Raw genomic sequence first — 16,948 nt, 5'->3', positions numbered from 1 at the left:
AAATACGCCCACGAATTGGGCCATCGCAAGTGTTTGCGCAGCTCGCCATGTGCCGATGCGTATTACCTGAGTTTACCGAAGAAGATTGTTATGCTCCTCGTTTCAGCGCTGCGGAGTTTATAGTGACCGTGTTATTGACCAGACAGCGGCAGTGAAGCGTGTCGGAGAAGGGAACAAGAAAAAAAAGGAAAGACACTAAAATACGGGACGGCGTATGGCGCTATCGTTTCACGCTAACCACGGAAAGTAGGTCAGTTCAAGTGTGACGAGAATGACCGTGCGCTCCAGTTTTGGTGTTTTCCATTTCGCCGCGCGCGAACCACTGTGACATACTGTAACCTGTAATAACCGCGAGCTCTCGGCTAGGCGCTCGAAATGGCTGCGCTGTGTCGCTATATGGAGAGTCTTCACGTTACCGACCTTTTCAGTGGAGCCGCCTGCATCCGCTGATAGGCAGAACTACGTTATTTGTTCGGTGGTCGCCGAGGCCTTACATTCGCATTGTATTAAATGTACTGCTTGCTCGCACTTTTGCATTTTGTGAAAGAAGGCATGACTCGCCATGGGTTTGAAAACGCCTTTTGTACAGGCGACGTAGGCTACTTCATATGTGTCATGTATGTTGCTGTGGTTTCAGAGAACACGTCTCGCGAGTCAGAAAATTGGATGCAAAGCATTTCTCAGTAAAGGGAACAGTCACCTAAGCTTATTTTATTACCTTAAAGACCCCTAACAACCCCGAACAGGGTTTTAACGTAATAAATTGAGATGATTGGAATGAAATAGGTTTTGCATCAACTTGACTCGTTTTACGCAGGCACCCGGTGGCATGAGGAAGAGGATTGAATGGTAGTACTATGGCCTGCACGCCTGCACCCAAATCTCCCCGCGTGTCGCTGCTTCTAGAACGGATCAGGGCAGTAGTCACAAGGCTGGTTTTGATCATTGTGTTCATGTTCTTGTATCTCGCATGACTGGTGCACGCTCGGTGACGCCTTACTGTTTCCTCCCAGGCTAAGGCAGGTATGGTGGCTCATCACGGCTGGAGAGGACCAAGCTAAATTCGCCCGTAACTATCTATGCGACCACTGCTATCACGGTCAGTGTTAAATTGCTTTTAAATACAGGTCTCACTCAGCAATAAGTCCTTGACACAGGTTGAGGACTGGTTCGTGAAGTGTTGTGGTTGTTGGCTTCTATTTACGAAAATTGCAGGGCACACATATAAAAAGTTTTTTAGACAGTGTATAAACTGTCTATAGACTCCTGTCCATAAAGTCTATAGACTCTCTAAGGACAAATCCTAGAGAATACTCAATAGGTAATACAAATACTTTAGACAGTCTATAGACAATCGATAGATTTATGGCCATCCTCTTTTAGTAGACTTTTGTCTATAGACTAGGAAAAAACAGGAAGAGTATCTACAGGAAGGCAGTAGAGTCTATAGGAAGTCTGCGGACTGTCTATAGACCATATTTACAAGAGGTACTCCGCAAAAACAGGGGACGAACCACAGGGCAGTTGGCACTTGTCTCTGTTATGAAAAAGCGAGGAACCCCCACGCTTCGCTGCTTTTTGTGAGTCACCCGTCGGGCGTGCACTGAATGTCGAAAGGCTCCGAGGTAAAACATACGAAGCACTTGACGCATGTGCACTCTGCGAGCGCACACGGCTACAACGACGAGAGGGAAGCGGTCGTAAAAGACTGACATGGTCGGCAGAGAAGTTTTCGAACCAAGCCACGTCCCACCACAGCGGTCGCTTCGCAGCAGAGCAGGGTCCGAATTTATGCCACCAGCACGTTTCACTTGTAGGGACGTGGAAGGCGTCAAGGGTCGCGAAGGGCGGTGTCGCGCTGAAACGGCGTGATAGCAGCATAGGACGCAATCGGTGGAAAGGTGTGTCCGCTCTCTTCTCTCTTGCTCCCTCTCTGCGTTCTTCTGTTTGTTTGTTTTGATTCATAGGGAGAATGACGCGCAGCTTCGCAATCAAGCACCAAAATGGCATCGACTTCAATTCCGCTGGTTGCGTTTTTTCAGCACATGCCTAAATTTTTGTTTACTGGTCAGGAGCATCTATTGATTCCTAACAAAATATTCTCACCTTTCCAAATGGTTAGTTAAGTAATTTCTGTCAGGCCTTCAAAGGTTGACATAGTGACTTCACACGTGGTTTTAGTAGTGCTTCTGTTTGACTCTGGCCGCTAAAGCAGTTACTGAGCTGTTAATAAATGAAGCAAGCAGGAAAGCATAAATCCAACGATATTACATTGAATAATACTAAAAAATTATAAAATAACAATAAATCGTTTCTATGAGCCGGAAAGACTTGCTCTATTTGACCTTGTTGACATCGACTCCTCTCTGCCAGTTGCCGCATGACATTGGTAAAGTCCTGCCCTCAGTGTAACGTTTGAGCGTTATCGTGCCTCCATCGTCCTCGAAGGATAAAGAGCCGAAGTGTCTTAGGCACATTACAAGACATTCGCTTTCCAGCTGTACTCTCGTTAAAGACGGCAGTGACCCTCGGTGCTTCCGTCAAAGACCTTTGGTAAACCTTCTCGGCAGCTCGCTGGTTGCCGTGCTATAGCAGGGGTGCGCGATTAAACGCCGCGCACTCATTAATCACCGCAGAGAGCACGGTGACGGTTTGACAGCCATTAATTACGACCGAAGAGCGAGGGAAAGCGCAAATTCACGCGTGCGTATTGTGCGCGCTTGAGGCAACGGGATTCGATACAAGTTCATTCGCGCGACTGCGCGGTGCAAAGCGCTTACGGCTGTGTCACTCCTTTCTCCGTCCGTGTGGCGAAGCTATTCGCGCTCTTTGAATGTAACAGAGTGTTTCTGGAATGCTTTGCAATTCAGAGCGTGTGTAAAAAATGTAGAACACGAAAATGTGAGCTAAATTAAGCCCCTGGGATCCATAGGGTGTTTCACTCAAGGAGTTGTATTACTTTTAGTCTCCTCACTTACTGAGAGTGTGTAGCCGACTGTAAGGAAAACCTGTATTGTTTTTTTTTTTAGTATTCCTAAAACGTGGCTACCCTCGGCGCTCTGACCCAACAAATACTGGCTATTTCGACGACTTAAATGCACTCGTGAATTTGCTTTGCCTGCAAGCATCTTGAAAGCGCATGTATTTTGGCACGATGTAGCCATAATTTGTTGAGCCACAGCGCCGAGGGAAACCGCGTTTTCGAAACTTTAGTAATTGATATAGACACTACTTGCGGTGGGCTACACACCCCTCAATAATTCAGGAGCCTAACAGGACCAGTTAAAAACATCATTTATTCAAAATTATTTACACAGCCTACTGTTCTCACGTCTTAGCTGTATTCTGGTGCACTTAACGGCTAACAATGCGGTGCCAAAAAAGTGCACTTTTAATTTAAAAGCAAATTTGATAATTTGCAGAGCATCTTAGGTGAAACACCTGGTATAAAGCGATTAAAATGTGACTGCGGCTTACACTTTTCTGAGAATGTTCATAAAGTCGCTTACAACTATGAACATCTATTATTTTGTGAGCATTCTCGCGAACAGGTAAAGCTGGTGAACATACAGCGGCGTTAAGTCGACGGCATTCTTATATGCAAAGCAGCAAGGTTGTATGGCACAACGGTAAAACATCCCTGTCTGCCCCAGGTACTACACTAGACGAGAATTCACGCTTCGTCACGAAGCCTCGTCTCGGAAAAACGCCGCTGCGGCAGCTCTTCCCAGGATCATCGTCTTGCCAGTTTCCGCTCCGGACGGCTGCGTTTCAGATAACCACGACAGCTCAGCCGTGTCCGATCGTACCATGGGAAAGCAGCGACAGCGGTTGCTTGATGCGCCTACTCCGCTCAAGGCTGGGAAGCGTATGATCTAAATGCACAGTGGAGCCTATGTTCAATTCATTCATTCATTCATTCATTCATTCATTCATTCATTCATTCATTCATTCATTCATTCATTCATTCATTCATTCATTCATTCATTCAGTTTTTGTCACTTCGCACTGAGAAAAATGCCGACCTGCCAACGCCGGCAGGTGGCGTTTCACTCTGCTACCACCTGCCATGATTGTTAGTACCGTGTTACGCCGACAACGCCTACGCCGCCGCCAACGATGACGACGATTACGACGTAGAATCTACGAACAATCGTCTAAGAGCTGCGCTCTAAAGGAAGAATGTTTTTCACTCAAGCTGTACATTGGGGCGCAGAACATCAGAGATCATGCACATTTCCTAGTACGCCTGCGAAGCAGATACCAATTGGTAAAGCATTCTCCAGAGACTTAATTTTTAGTAGTTTTCATAGGCAAAGAAAAGTTGCTGCAGTGCGAATCCACGGATGCCTGATTGCTATTAACCTCCGTGCGACTTGGGAGTTTGCGGACCGAAGATACAATCTCTGCGTTGAAGGGAAAGGCAGAAGTGAAGCGGCGAGTTTGGATTTTGGCTGTGAATACCGGCTGCTACTGAAATGAGCAGTTTTTCTTCTTCTGAAGAGCTCCTACAAACCAATTATATGTCTGCGTTTTTATTTCTGTGTTTCATGGCTGACTATTGGAGGTAAGGACATAAAGAAAGGCGACCCTATCTGCGTGCTTCCCGCTTGCATTTCTTGGCAGGCTCGTAGCGTTATGCGCTGCTGTTTAAAGATAGCAAAAAAACCTGTTCTTTAAACCGCCATTTATTTTTCGGAGTTAAATGATATAGCAGGGAAGAAAATCTTTTGGAAGAAGCACGTCAAAGGCGTCTATCGCAGTAGTTGTCACTTTCCAGTAATCCGCGGAGTACTCCTGCCTAATTGCGAAAATATTCCTAATTGTCCGTTCTGGATCGTTTCACTTCGTTGCGTGCATTGAAAGAGAAGATCATGCACTTCGCTGAACTCTACTCTGTCTTGCGAAGCAGTCTAACATTTCCCCCACTCACACACCTGCATTATATTTACCGTTATTTCTACCGATGTGTAACCGCACGGTTTGGTCCTGTAACCTAGCGAGCTGAATACGCATCATCCCTCCTGAAATATTCGTAACGCAATAACCAAAATCAGTTTCATCACAACCCTCGCATACCGGCTGCGCAGATTTCGGAGGCCGATTTTTCGCAGCAACAAGAATACCTTCGCACATTTGAAAGAGTGTTTTTTTTTAAATCCGGTTGTTGTTGGCACAGTGCGTCATATTTCACCCTTGCCTAGAGTATCCTAGTTGTTCGCAAAGGTAATTCTATATACAGCCAGGGTTACGCACTGCATTCGCGCTAAGCCTATTCCATAGGCGAGCACCCGCACGCAATGTATCCATAACAAAATTGCATGACGACTTGGGCGCATGCGCCGTACGGTTGTGTAAAGAAGTGTAGCTTAAAGCCTGGAGGCCAACTTTAAGCATCCAACCGAGTTCGTCCTCCGGCCAACTGCACAGCAAGAAAGTTTGATGCATGCCGGGTGCTTTGCCGTTGTTTGGGTGCTTTGCGCTGTCTGAACTGAAATGAGCCAATTTAAATTCGGAACAAACCAGCCCCTTACGCGCGGTGCCCGCTGACCTCTTTGAATATGCCTGCGCTTCCCCTTCAGGCGTCGGGTTCGCAAAGAAGCCGCCGAATCGGACAAGACCGGACGTGCCCAGACGAAGCTTTCCGGGATCCGTATACTTATATATATTCGGAATGATAGAAGTTTTTTTTTTCACTTGTTCCTATGTTTTAGTCGTCATACCTGCATTGCTAAAAGCAGCACCAAAGGAGAGAAGCTCCTTAACATCTCAACCAGGGCTCCGAGCAGTGAGTGATCTCAAGGCAATGAGGAAATCAACGAGTGCGCATACGACCTGCCACATCGATAACGCAGCTCCAAGTTGGAGGGTCTAATACACCAGACAAACGCAAACTGTGCAGTGTGGCACACCGAAACACCTGTTACGGTGCTTGACTAAGAATTGCTGATTGGAATTTCAACATTAAAAAAAAATAATGAAATGGTTGAGGAAATACGAGACAACTTAAATATCTATAGCGGAAAACTGAAATCGCAAGCGCCTGAGGAACAAGTACAAGAACAAATCAACTCAACCATTTCGGTTAAAACAAGGCTTGTTGAACCGTTGTTATCGACTATGTAAAGCAAGCTACATCTCTTTAGAATGATGAGAACTACATAGAAAAGTAAGGGGCTAATAGGAGACGTGGGCATCAACATTCGGCTTGTGTTAAAAAAGCGTGCAACAGTGTAGAGTAGCTCATAAAGGGAAAATCACGCTTTTTTAATAAGTGGCATTTGGCGCTTTGTGCCTATTCAAATCCACAAATAAGGTAATTAATATAAGGCCAAGCAGTATTGCTCTGTGCCCAAAGCAAAGTGCTCAAGGTGAGCATGTCACATGAACAAATGATTGACGTATGACATGCTGGCAGTCCTTCATGACCCATCTGAAACACTGTTTTCGGATTGCGTCCGTGCATATCATACCCGTTTCGGGGGCAACCGAAGTAAATATGACCAGTACAGCACACAACTTCTCGCTTAGGAAAGTTCACATCTTGCCTCCAAATGCGGTCTAGCGTTGAGCAGTGACTTTCTGGCCTAAGATTTTCTTGTGCTTGAAAAGAAATATAGTTCAAAAGTATCTTCTGGCGGGCTAGTTGGTCTGAATCGTTCATAATTTAAAACTGCGCGAACAAAAACAAGGATCGAGCAAGAACACAGTAACACACAAAAGTGCACTTTACACTTGGTTCATGTTTTAGATCGCTTTTGTTCATTGAGAAATGAGATTATTATTTATTTTTTAGCTCCAGTGTAGTGGCCTCATAGGTGTTTTTCCGCGTTCCTGTTGGTTTCGCATTTTTTTGCTCAGGTTTTAGTGATCTCTCCATTGCCTTTTACCATGTTCATGTTGGGTGTCATGCTTTCATATGTCTTCTTTTCGTTGTTATTATCTATGCTTCTTGGCGTGTTCGACATGGCGTGGACAAGGCACGTGGCTCGCGATCTTCGTTTTATTGAGGTAAAAATTTGCGCGTGTTTCTTAGTCACTTGTGTGCTGCTAAGGCGCCTGCCCATTATCGTGGAATGTTTGAGACATTCAGATGAGATAAGCGCACGTGTTTCAAATGTTACGCATGGGTTGGGGTGTGGTGATGGTATCCACAGAGGGTATAAAAAGACTGCGGCAATCTTTTCGAATAAAAGTTGGAAGTCTGCAAAAAAAAAAAAAAACTGCGCTTGTGTGTGTTACTGTGTTCTTGCTCGGTCCTTGTTTTTGTTCGCGCAGTTTTAAAAAATAAAAACTTGAAAAGAAGAAAGTTACCTAACTGTTCGCCCTCCATTAAGCCGCATATATGAATGACGCTGATATACGTTTCGAAGTCCCCATCCTTTGGGAACCCGCACTCTATGGTCAGCATGGACAAAGGCCACCTGGACCATATATGACCTTTCAAGCTGCAGTGGCGTCAACAGTCGACAGAATTGTTAACAACCGACAAAAACTATTCAGCCTATCTGTATAGAATTCCCATATCCCAAGAGATGAAAGCGGCAGTTTTCAGGCGCGGCATATTACGACACTCAAGCTAAAGTCGATGCTGATGCCAAAAAACTACCTGATTTTCTGTCTCCAAAGTCCTTGCTTACCAGCATCTGCTCCAGCTTCTGCGTTCAATTCTTCTGGCCCATCGTGCCTCTGTGCCCGTCTCTGGCATTTGCCCTGAGGCGCACAGCGCCGGAACCTCTCAGCCACACGGACCTACCGTGGCCACGAAGGCGCGGCAAAGAAGGGGCTTTCTCGAGATGCCGTCGTACATCTCCCCAAGCGATAATCCCGCACTGTTCTTGCAACGACCCATTAAACAGGACACGATAGCCGGCTGTCTGCCGCAAAAGGAGAGAAAGAGGGAGATTTTCCACGCCAATGGAAGGTCAGAGGGCCAAATATCTACTACATTTTTCGAAAACAGTGAACGGGGAGACGTCCTGGACGCAGACAGAAAAGCAAAGAGGAAAAGTCCGAGGCAAGACGATCTGGTGAGCAGCAAGGCCACTTTTTCAGAAGATTAGAAGTATCTATGGTCCCGATGGCGTTGTCGGGCGTCTGTCCCTGAAGATAAAACGACATGTCTCAGGGCTTGGGAACTTTAGGCCGCGAGGCAATAAATAAGTCAGCAAAAGGGTCAAAATGATGTGGAGAAAAAGTTTCCAGCCGCTTGTTGTTTAACGCGTTTTCAAGGCCGATCTCTGACCCGTTTCACCCTCTAGATCGAAACTACTAATAGCGTATCTTGACTTCACCTAGCTTTAAATGTTACGGGCGAGGCTTCCTGTAGTTCACCCATGATATGCGACAACGTCGGGATTAGTACACGCTAGCGCGTATTAACGCGACAACGTTAGAGTGGGCGTTTGCAGGAAAAGCCGCACGCGTTACCGTACTAATTCAGGATTGATTCTGAGGAAGAAATTGTTAAAACTCGAGTTAAATTGTGACTATGTGGTCGTAAGATGACTGAAATGTCATTATGACATATAAGAATGTGGAGTAGATTAAATTAGTTGAAAAGAGAATTAGGGCAATTAGTTGGGAATCGAACTCATGACCCTTGGGTTTAGAGTCAGACGCATTACCGTTCGGCCATTGAGACAAGTTCGTTCTACTAAATTGAAGAAATAACTTTTGTGCCTTGTGGTTTATGACGTAGTCTAGCAAGCTTACTGATATATGTTAATTAGTGCATGTAATTAAAAGAGGTACGAATCAAAAACGAAGGTAGCAAATAAGCATTAACTCGTTCGGATCATGCTCGTAAGGTGGAGCTTAACTGGCCCTCTTATTTTTGTTACAGTGGTGCATACCTACGAACGTTTCAGTTACTAACCACTAGGCCTACAGTCTACTATTTACGGCCTGCTTAGGGCTACTTGAACCAGCCTAAATAAATAATTTTATGAATGTAGGTCCCCATGGTTTATCACATGTTTTGGGCTCTTACGTCATTCAAAAAGCAGCCTTTTTTGTTCTGCGTTTAGAGAGTCAAACAAATGAAGCAGAAGCAAAATTAAAACACCGCGTGAACTTTATTTAAGCCAGAAAACAGCTGCTCGCCTTTAAATTTCTAACTATGCCGCTGTTTTGCTCATTCACACTTCGTGGCTGAACCTACCTGCCACAGTTCTTTCCGGCACTACCCTCATCTTCCTGATGGGCATACTCAAGCCTGCTATCTCCCTGAGCACCACAGCGAGCAGTTTCGCTCTGTTCCGCTCGCGTATATTGCCTCGGCCGCCCTACAGTGAAAAAAAAAAAAAAAAATACATGGTGGACGCGTAAATGTTAAATGCGACTGCACAAACTTTGCAGACAATCTTCGCAGGCGCAACCAGCACACTCCTTACTTCGTTATGCACATTCTGCGCGCTTTAAAATTAGTGTCCAGGCATTCAAAAGGTCCTATACAGAAATGAATTCCGAGGATTTTATCACTGATGGTCCCACCATTGGAGAGAAAAGGGGGAAAAGGGGGATAAAAAATATGACTACAGCATACTTCTATCGGGCTAATTTTGACGATTTCAGATTGTCTAAGGATGATAAAGCTACGCTCAAATACGCAGGCGCATTCCGCAAATCAGGAGCCCAGTTCAAAAATGCTTCATAACTTGCCGATTCAGCGTTACGACCATAGATTTTAGGGCGTTTCACTGTTAGGATTCCATTTTGCATGAACTTGTCTTCAAGGAGGCCTCCGTCATCACCCACAGCTCACGCTGTGTCTCTGCTTTGACTAATGCGCTAGAAAATGGCGTTGCTGCAGTTATGGCAACTGTTCAATTTTAAGCTTGTTAGATATAAAACTAGCATTGTAGTTACAAGCGGTTAGGAAGCTCTGTATTAGACAATGCGTACAGATGGCGACATGTCGCACAATTAGGGAACTAAGCGGATATTATGTATACGCATGGGAAAACGAGAGCCCTAATCAATCCCGGTCCATTTACGGACTATGAGTAAAAGTCTAGGGGTTAAATTGCGGCTATGCAGTCCTAGGTTTGGTAGTGTGCTAAAGTTCTTCGAAATTTCCAGTGTTGTTACCCCACCGAAACCGTGCAGGCGTCGTGGTCACGAACGAGCATCCTGTACACGAATACGCACACCACACACGACCGCGCACACCGCATGCGGTTCTCGAGTACGGCAAACAGCGAACGTTGAGCAGCATACGGTGATCTGTTTGCTTTCACGTGGCGTTATGGTGGGGTCCGTGCTTGGTTTGGTGATAATGAATCAGAAGTACGAAACGTCTCAGGCGATTCCAACAGAAAAACCCAGTTTTCGAAAAGCTGAGTACTTGAAGCTCCATCTCTGGTCTGTGACGGAAGGACGAAAGCATACGTCGCGCAATAAAAGGTGGTCCCTGTTCGCAAACGTTCACTCCCGGCGCTGTAAATTCATGCGATCGGCGTTCGCGGCGCATGCAGCACACGCTTACAGTGAGTGCCCGCTTACTACGCGTTCTATGGGCAGCAGCGAGCCTCTGAAATGCGGCTCGCTGCTCGCGGCTCGCTAACGTCATATCCGGTACTTGGCAATGGCCACCCTTTTTCGAGTGGCGGTTTGAAAAACGATGATTTTCGCAAGCGAGCCTTTACGAAGTCATTTAAATAACGAGTGCAATCCCCCTTTTCTTTTGGGCTCTCTCTTGACACACTACGAATGGATAAAACTCAAGAACAAAGTGGCACAAGCAGCTCAATGTAGGCCCTCCAGCCAATGCCGTCGGCCGGTAGTATTGCCGTCGGTGTTAATCCGGTTAATCTGTGGTTAACCCACTTGCACCTGATAACCCCCCGTGATATCATGCAAGCAAATGCAAGGGGATTAACCATGACGTGATGACAATCGGTCTACGCCCTAGCCTGGAAGTCCTCCTTTGAGTGATATCAGTAGCTTCGTTGTTGTGCCCCAATAAAAAAAAGTATTTTACAGGGTGAAAAGTTGGCCTTTAATGACAGCATGAAAAAAAGAAAGGGCGCGAAAAACTTCGAGTGCCTGTCCGGTGCAGGTGTCGTTGTCTCTCTACTACTTCAAACCTAAATCCGGGCGCCCACTGAGAATCGAAGTTTGGACCAATGGGCGCATGCGAATTGACAAGCGCGTGCATGAGAGCTGCCGCCATCTGGTGCTTGCAGCTGTCACCAGAATAAACTGCGCATGCGCAATAGAAGCTGGCGGTTTGTTTTCAACCAATGGCGCTCCGGAGAGCGCCACGGAGGAGAGGAGTGCACGCGCGAAGAGGCCTTGTGAAAAAGGCGGATTTCCATTGCACTGTTAATTGAGAATGCATTCAGCGCCGTGTATGCCGAATCTAATCCATTTCCTACGCACTGAATTTTACGGGATATGAGAGTCATCATTTTTTTTTACCTGCCATTTGCGATGTCTTCTCTATTTCAGCAAGATACACTCTTGCTGAAAGTGATACGCGCGATCACTCTTCGCTTGGCTAACCCGGGCAAACGGAAACATGAATTGATCAGCCATCGCCACCCCTTGAGATGCATGTAAGAACAGATTAGGATGAGTCCAGCCGCACTTACACCAGGAAGAGCAGTGTCCGGCACGCTCGGGTCATCTGCTAGAAGCCTCGTTGACAGCAGGGGAGCAACCGGCGGTGAAGCGCCAAGAAGAAGTCACCAAATCACCGAAGCAGGAGCGACAACAAAACAGTACTTCGCCACAATAGTTTACATAATCAAACTAGCGCCACACTAGTAACGCCGACCTGGTGGGCTCGGCGCACAGAGAAGCACGTGCGCGCTCCGAGATCACGCGGAGTTGCGTGCTCTCCCTCAGCGACGGGGCGCAGCGGGCCGCTCTCCTCCGCAGCGACGGCAGCGACGCGAGTCAAGAATCTGAATGCGGTGGAGGCGGCGGCCGACCGCTCGACGGCAGGATCTCGCGCCGAGCTGCAGCTCCAACAGCAGCGAGCGCGCAACGTGACGCGCCACTTGCGGCGGGCCAGCGCGGAGACTCGCACTTGCAGGAGTGACGCGCTCTCGCTGCCCGCGCGAGTGGAGGAGTGGGACTCCGGAGGGAATGTGGTGCGCGTGCCGCGGCGGCTGCGGTGGGTTCACCGTTCGTGCCTCTTGCCTGCCTGCCTCGCCGGTGTTTACGCCGAGCACGTGGACGCTCGCCGCAGCGTGCCGCCGGCTGCGGCGAGGAGCTGGTTTCCCGCTCGCTCGCGTGTAGTGCGTTGTTCTCTCGCTCGGCTCAGAAGCGGAGGGCTGTTGTGGGAGGCCCCCCTCGTTCCCGACGCGAGCCGCTCTCTCCCTGTCATTTCTTCCCTTTCTTGCTCTTAAGTTGCAAAAAAAAAGAGGGAAATAAAGGCGATCCAGATTTAAGAAAGGAATAGAATAAAGGACGAGTATTATATCTCCTCCGAGCCGCGTGCTGGTGTTGGAGGGTGGATGGCGATGGAATGTGAGACTGGGTTTCGGCAAGAACGCTTTGCTCTCGAGTGTTTTCTTTTTGATAAAGAAACGCATAGCAGGAATTTGACGGCTGATTTTTCATCCACATTTCCGCCCATGCTGTAGGGCCAACCTTGATAACAGTCCAGGTACAATCTCACTCGGGTAACATTGCGACTATTCTTATCTTCGAACGCATTCTCTGCGTGCATAAACACGTAAATAGGAGCGTAATTTATCTATGTAATCCAGGTCAGCTTCGAAGAAGAGGAGGGTCAGGGAGAAGAAGTAGTCGACAAAGAAGCAGCTATGTGCCATTAAGCCTGAGGACATCATCATCATCTATCCCCCACGCAACTTCAGAGCATACGGTGGAGAGCATTTCTTCAGCACATATAGCGAATAGTTGGCGGGTTATCCTCAATACTGTTTGACGCCACAGTGCCCCGTTCAGATAAGAGTAGAGATCTGGGCCAGTTGGTACATAGTTAGGCGAAAACATGTCAAAAAGACGAGGGACGAGGAGGGGGAAAGCGCTTGGGCGATAGTTGCGCCGCTTATCTGTCTTATGCCAATGTCCTGTGATAGGCTTGGTTTTGCTGCGCATGTCTTGTGAGCCTTACTGGGAAGCTGCCTTGTCCAATAAAGCACAGTTGCTAGTCCAGTCGCCGTTGTGTGTATGCCTCCTTCTTTCCCCTCGTCTTTTTTACTTGTGTTTTCGCCTAACCCCTACACATGTCACATTATCCCCTGCAAGAAACAATACCCGAAAAATCTTGGTGATAGAAGCCGCTTTAGACGTGGCCTTCGTGCTGACAGAATCTACAGTAATATTTCTGTTTAGAGACGCATTACTCAAAATAGGTTTGCTTTCAATAGTATTTGCTCAAGACTTTTCAGTAGTAGGAATAGAGCTGACCGCCGGCGAATGGTTGTGAGCTGTCGCAATGAAAAATTCACCTCAAACATCTTTCTTTTTCTATTTAATACACGCAAGACCTTCGTAGCTGCCGCAGGAAGATATGTGGGAGATTTGAAAGTTTTGAAAAGTTTTGAAAAGGGAGATAGATAAAGCGGTGATGTTGGGCTGTTTGGTGCATATTCATAATGTGCGATTACCTAGAATAACTCACCCTTAAGGAACCAGTCGATGACAGCGCTAGCTTAGAGCTTATTTACTGACGCCAAGATCAGCGTTTACAAGTAAAGCAGTAAAGCCAAAAACAAAAATCTGTCGGGTCACTTAAGTCACCTAAGAGTGGAATGTCATACGGAATATTATATTTTTACATTTACTGCAGCTTGTGCAGCAAGTTCTGTGGGCGCTTGCGTCTGCTTGTTTGCAATTTTCTGTCCATCAAGCGCCATATATTCGGACTGCCAGCTGCAATATCAGATGTCGGCTATGCTGTGACGGTGCAGACATTTGCATATATCACGCTTTTTTCTGATTTCGATTTCGATTCTCTATCTAGGTTGCCGTCCGAAACTAGGTTGCTCGCAACACGATGGGCAGGTTGTGATGGCGCCGCATGGTCACGGGACATCTCTCGATCAATCATTAATGTAATTGTCATCTGCCACAGTGACCAGGTTGTGATGATGTCACATGGTCACGTGACTTCTCTCCACCAATTAAGGTGGCCCATCAGGGGAGTTTATGATGACGTGAGGGAGTGTGGCGCGTAGTGCGAACGCACAGGCGCTTGTATCGTTATCACGTGCACCAATAATAGCTAATGAGATGCGTGATTTGCGCGAGAGTCACTACATCATGATCGTTATAAGCGGAACGGCACGGGAAAACTCCGTCATATATTTGTCAGATGAAACCGAATAAAGATGCAGCATCTCTACACAGCTGCCGAGCGTCGCATTAGCGATCGGGCGAGCGTCGCACAAGCAAGCACGGGGCTTGTGTGAAACCGAACGTGAGGGCTATAGGACATGCGCGCAAGGGCACATGCAACTCCACTGTCGTTTAATATTGCTGCATAATCAGCATAGCGCAAATGCCAGTTTTTTTTTTCTGGTCCACTGCAGGCCTTTGCCCTGCAGTGGGCGTAGTCAGGCTGATGATGATGATGATGACTTGTAAAAGTTAGGGCCGACATGAACTAAAGTGGCAGCATTCGCAGTGGCCTTGATTGAATCGGAATAAACATCAGTAATGCTGTCGAGGTGCAAGTGGCAAAAAAAAAGAAATGAAAGAAGATGTGAACTGTTTTTAATGGTTGGTTTCGGGCATTATCTACGGTTGTTAACAAAAAATCTTTTTGACGCAAGCGAAAGAGGTCATTTTGAGTTCTGCAGTTTCGCCGGATTCACAAGAAATAAGTGACACCAAATTTCAAACATGCTTAACGCAAACACATCTGGACTGCTTTTCGAATTAGGTGCGACTTAAGTGATTAAAAGAAAGAAACTTAACTTCACTTGATTAAGTTGCAGCGACCGTGGTGGCCGTGCTTCCTCAAACGAATGGCTTTGTGCTCATATATTCATGTTAAAAATATTGCATCACCTATGCTAATTTCCCAGAATTCAAACTCCAGCTTCCTGAAGTAATTTTGAGCAAAGAACGAAAGGTATTTATAAACGAACAACCGGGAAAAGTACTTGGCTGACGTGAACTCTAAGGAATAAACTTATAGTTTCGACTTTTGGCGTCTGCATTTATTTTTCTTTTTTTTTTGCAGCGTTAATTACAATCTCAAAAACATGTCTTCAGCGCAACATAGCTTAAAGGATGCTCGAAAATCTGCCGCGAGCAAAAATCCCCCCGGGCGTTTTCCCTTTGAGATGCAAGCCGGCAATAAATGCTGAGACGAAAAGTAAGCTCTTAATTTAGTGACATTCGCGGGCGAAACAAGAACCAAGTCCCCTCCCCTCTCCGGCGCTGTTTCCACGTTTATTGCGTTTATAGGTACCCTTCTGAAAATCTGGGACCTGTCAAAAACAGCGACCTTATCGCGAGTTCTTTTTTCCGCCCTGTATTCCGCTGTCGCCGTTGTCGCCTTGCTTGGATGATGCTCCGCAAGCGTGGCCTGTCAACCGGAAATTACCGCACAAACAAATGGCCGAGGCGAGCAGTTTCCTGTCTGCCTTCTGACCCCCTTTTTTTTCCCCTCCCCATGTGTGTTAGTGAGTGCCTGCTGCCCTTTCGCTTTTATTTACATTCGCGGCATGTCTTACTCCAGGGTAAGCTTTCTAAGTCAGCTTGCGCCTGTCCCTTTCTAAGAGATAAGTGGTGCGTTTATCAGCGGGCCTATTTCTTCCGACGCCATGGGTACCCCTTTCCGTATAAGAACGTTGAAAGGGTGCCCCTAGGCAGAGTGGAGCGCTTGGGGGCCGGCTTCATCAAAGCGCAGAGCAGAATTTTTCAAGCATTGCTTCTCTTCATGTCGCCTTTACGCTCATACATTTCGGGTGACAAGGCCGGAAACTGCGAAGAGCCTGCACGTATACGGTGTCGATTAAAGCTGGGCTGGTGGTAGGAATGGTATGTAGTCGGCTGGCATTGTCACCATCAGTGGGGCTGCCATCGTTAATGGGCACAGCTTTTTAATAGGTGCAAAGCGGACACGTTTTATAGCACATGTGGTATATATATTCCGAAAAGAATGTAATAATGCCTAACGTTCCAACTCCTTGCGGTAAATATATTGATACGAGGTGGCAAGCCAAGGAACAGAACGACATGATGACCGATGAAATATGATTTTAATGGCTGCGGGCCTAGCGCGGGTGCTCCGTCCCGCGCCACTGCCCGCTTCTTCGTCTTCTAAATCGTGACAATATGCGTCGAGATGATTTGATTTAAAGAACTTTTTCCGGCCCACCATCATACTTCGAAGGCTGAACTTCAGTCCTCTTGGAAGCATATCACCGTTCATTCGCTGCCGACAGTAGAGGTGCAAGCAATATGAAAGGATAAACGCGAGCCCAGAGCAGCGCGTCGTATTTGTGAGTCTAGGAATTTTCTAAATAATGGAGGCGCACCCTGCCATGTGTGTGGGCCGCTTGGTTTAGAAACCGGTATGACAGTTGTGTAGGCCAAAATACTCCTTTCTTGAGTATAGAAACTTTAAAACTTGGGGCACTGCCCTTTAAATCGTTGCTGTTCTAAATACTGTCGACATGCCCCTCGCGCTTAGCACAGGGCGCATCTCCGATTTTTACAGCACCCATATGCACGCGATCGCCCCGCATCACTGCGGACTCACGTTTTTCCTTCCACTTTCGTTCTCTCTGCACATTATGAAAGTTTTACAGAATATATTAGCGAAGATGTTCGAATTTATATTGCAACTCATAGGAAAAAGAAAAGAAGTTATAATTCCGGAGGACAATGGCATAATTCACACTAAAGCACTGCACGGGCCTCAATTAGAGGCCCAAGCCCGGCCCGGGCCCGAGACCTGAAGCCCGAGCCCGGCCCAGGCCCGCGGCTTCAAGCCCGGGCCCGGCCCAGGCCC

At 47.0% G+C, this 16,948-nt stretch overlaps 1 protein-coding gene across 1 annotated transcript in view; it reads right to left on the bottom strand.

Annotated features, from left to right (window-relative positions):
* LOC149342737 (ADAMTS-like protein 5) overlaps positions 1-11,950 on the bottom strand; it is a 127,249-nt gene extending 115,299 nt beyond the window's left edge. The window contains exon 1 of the mRNA XM_089545202.1: positions 11,598-11,950. The gene's annotated coding sequence lies outside the window, so the exon portion shown is untranslated. The remainder of the gene's footprint in view (positions 1-11,597) is intronic.
* Between the last annotated feature and the right edge of the window lie 4,998 nt (positions 11,951-16,948).

Source organism: Amblyomma mixtum, chromosome 5, assembly GCF_055824585.1.
Source record: "Amblyomma mixtum isolate Tamu chromosome 5, ASM5582458v1, whole genome shotgun sequence".
NCBI lineage: Eukaryota > Metazoa > Arthropoda > Arachnida > Ixodida > Ixodidae > Amblyomma > Amblyomma mixtum.
Note: the sequence above shows the minus strand (reverse complement) of the source record. Positions and strands in the feature narration are given on the sequence as shown.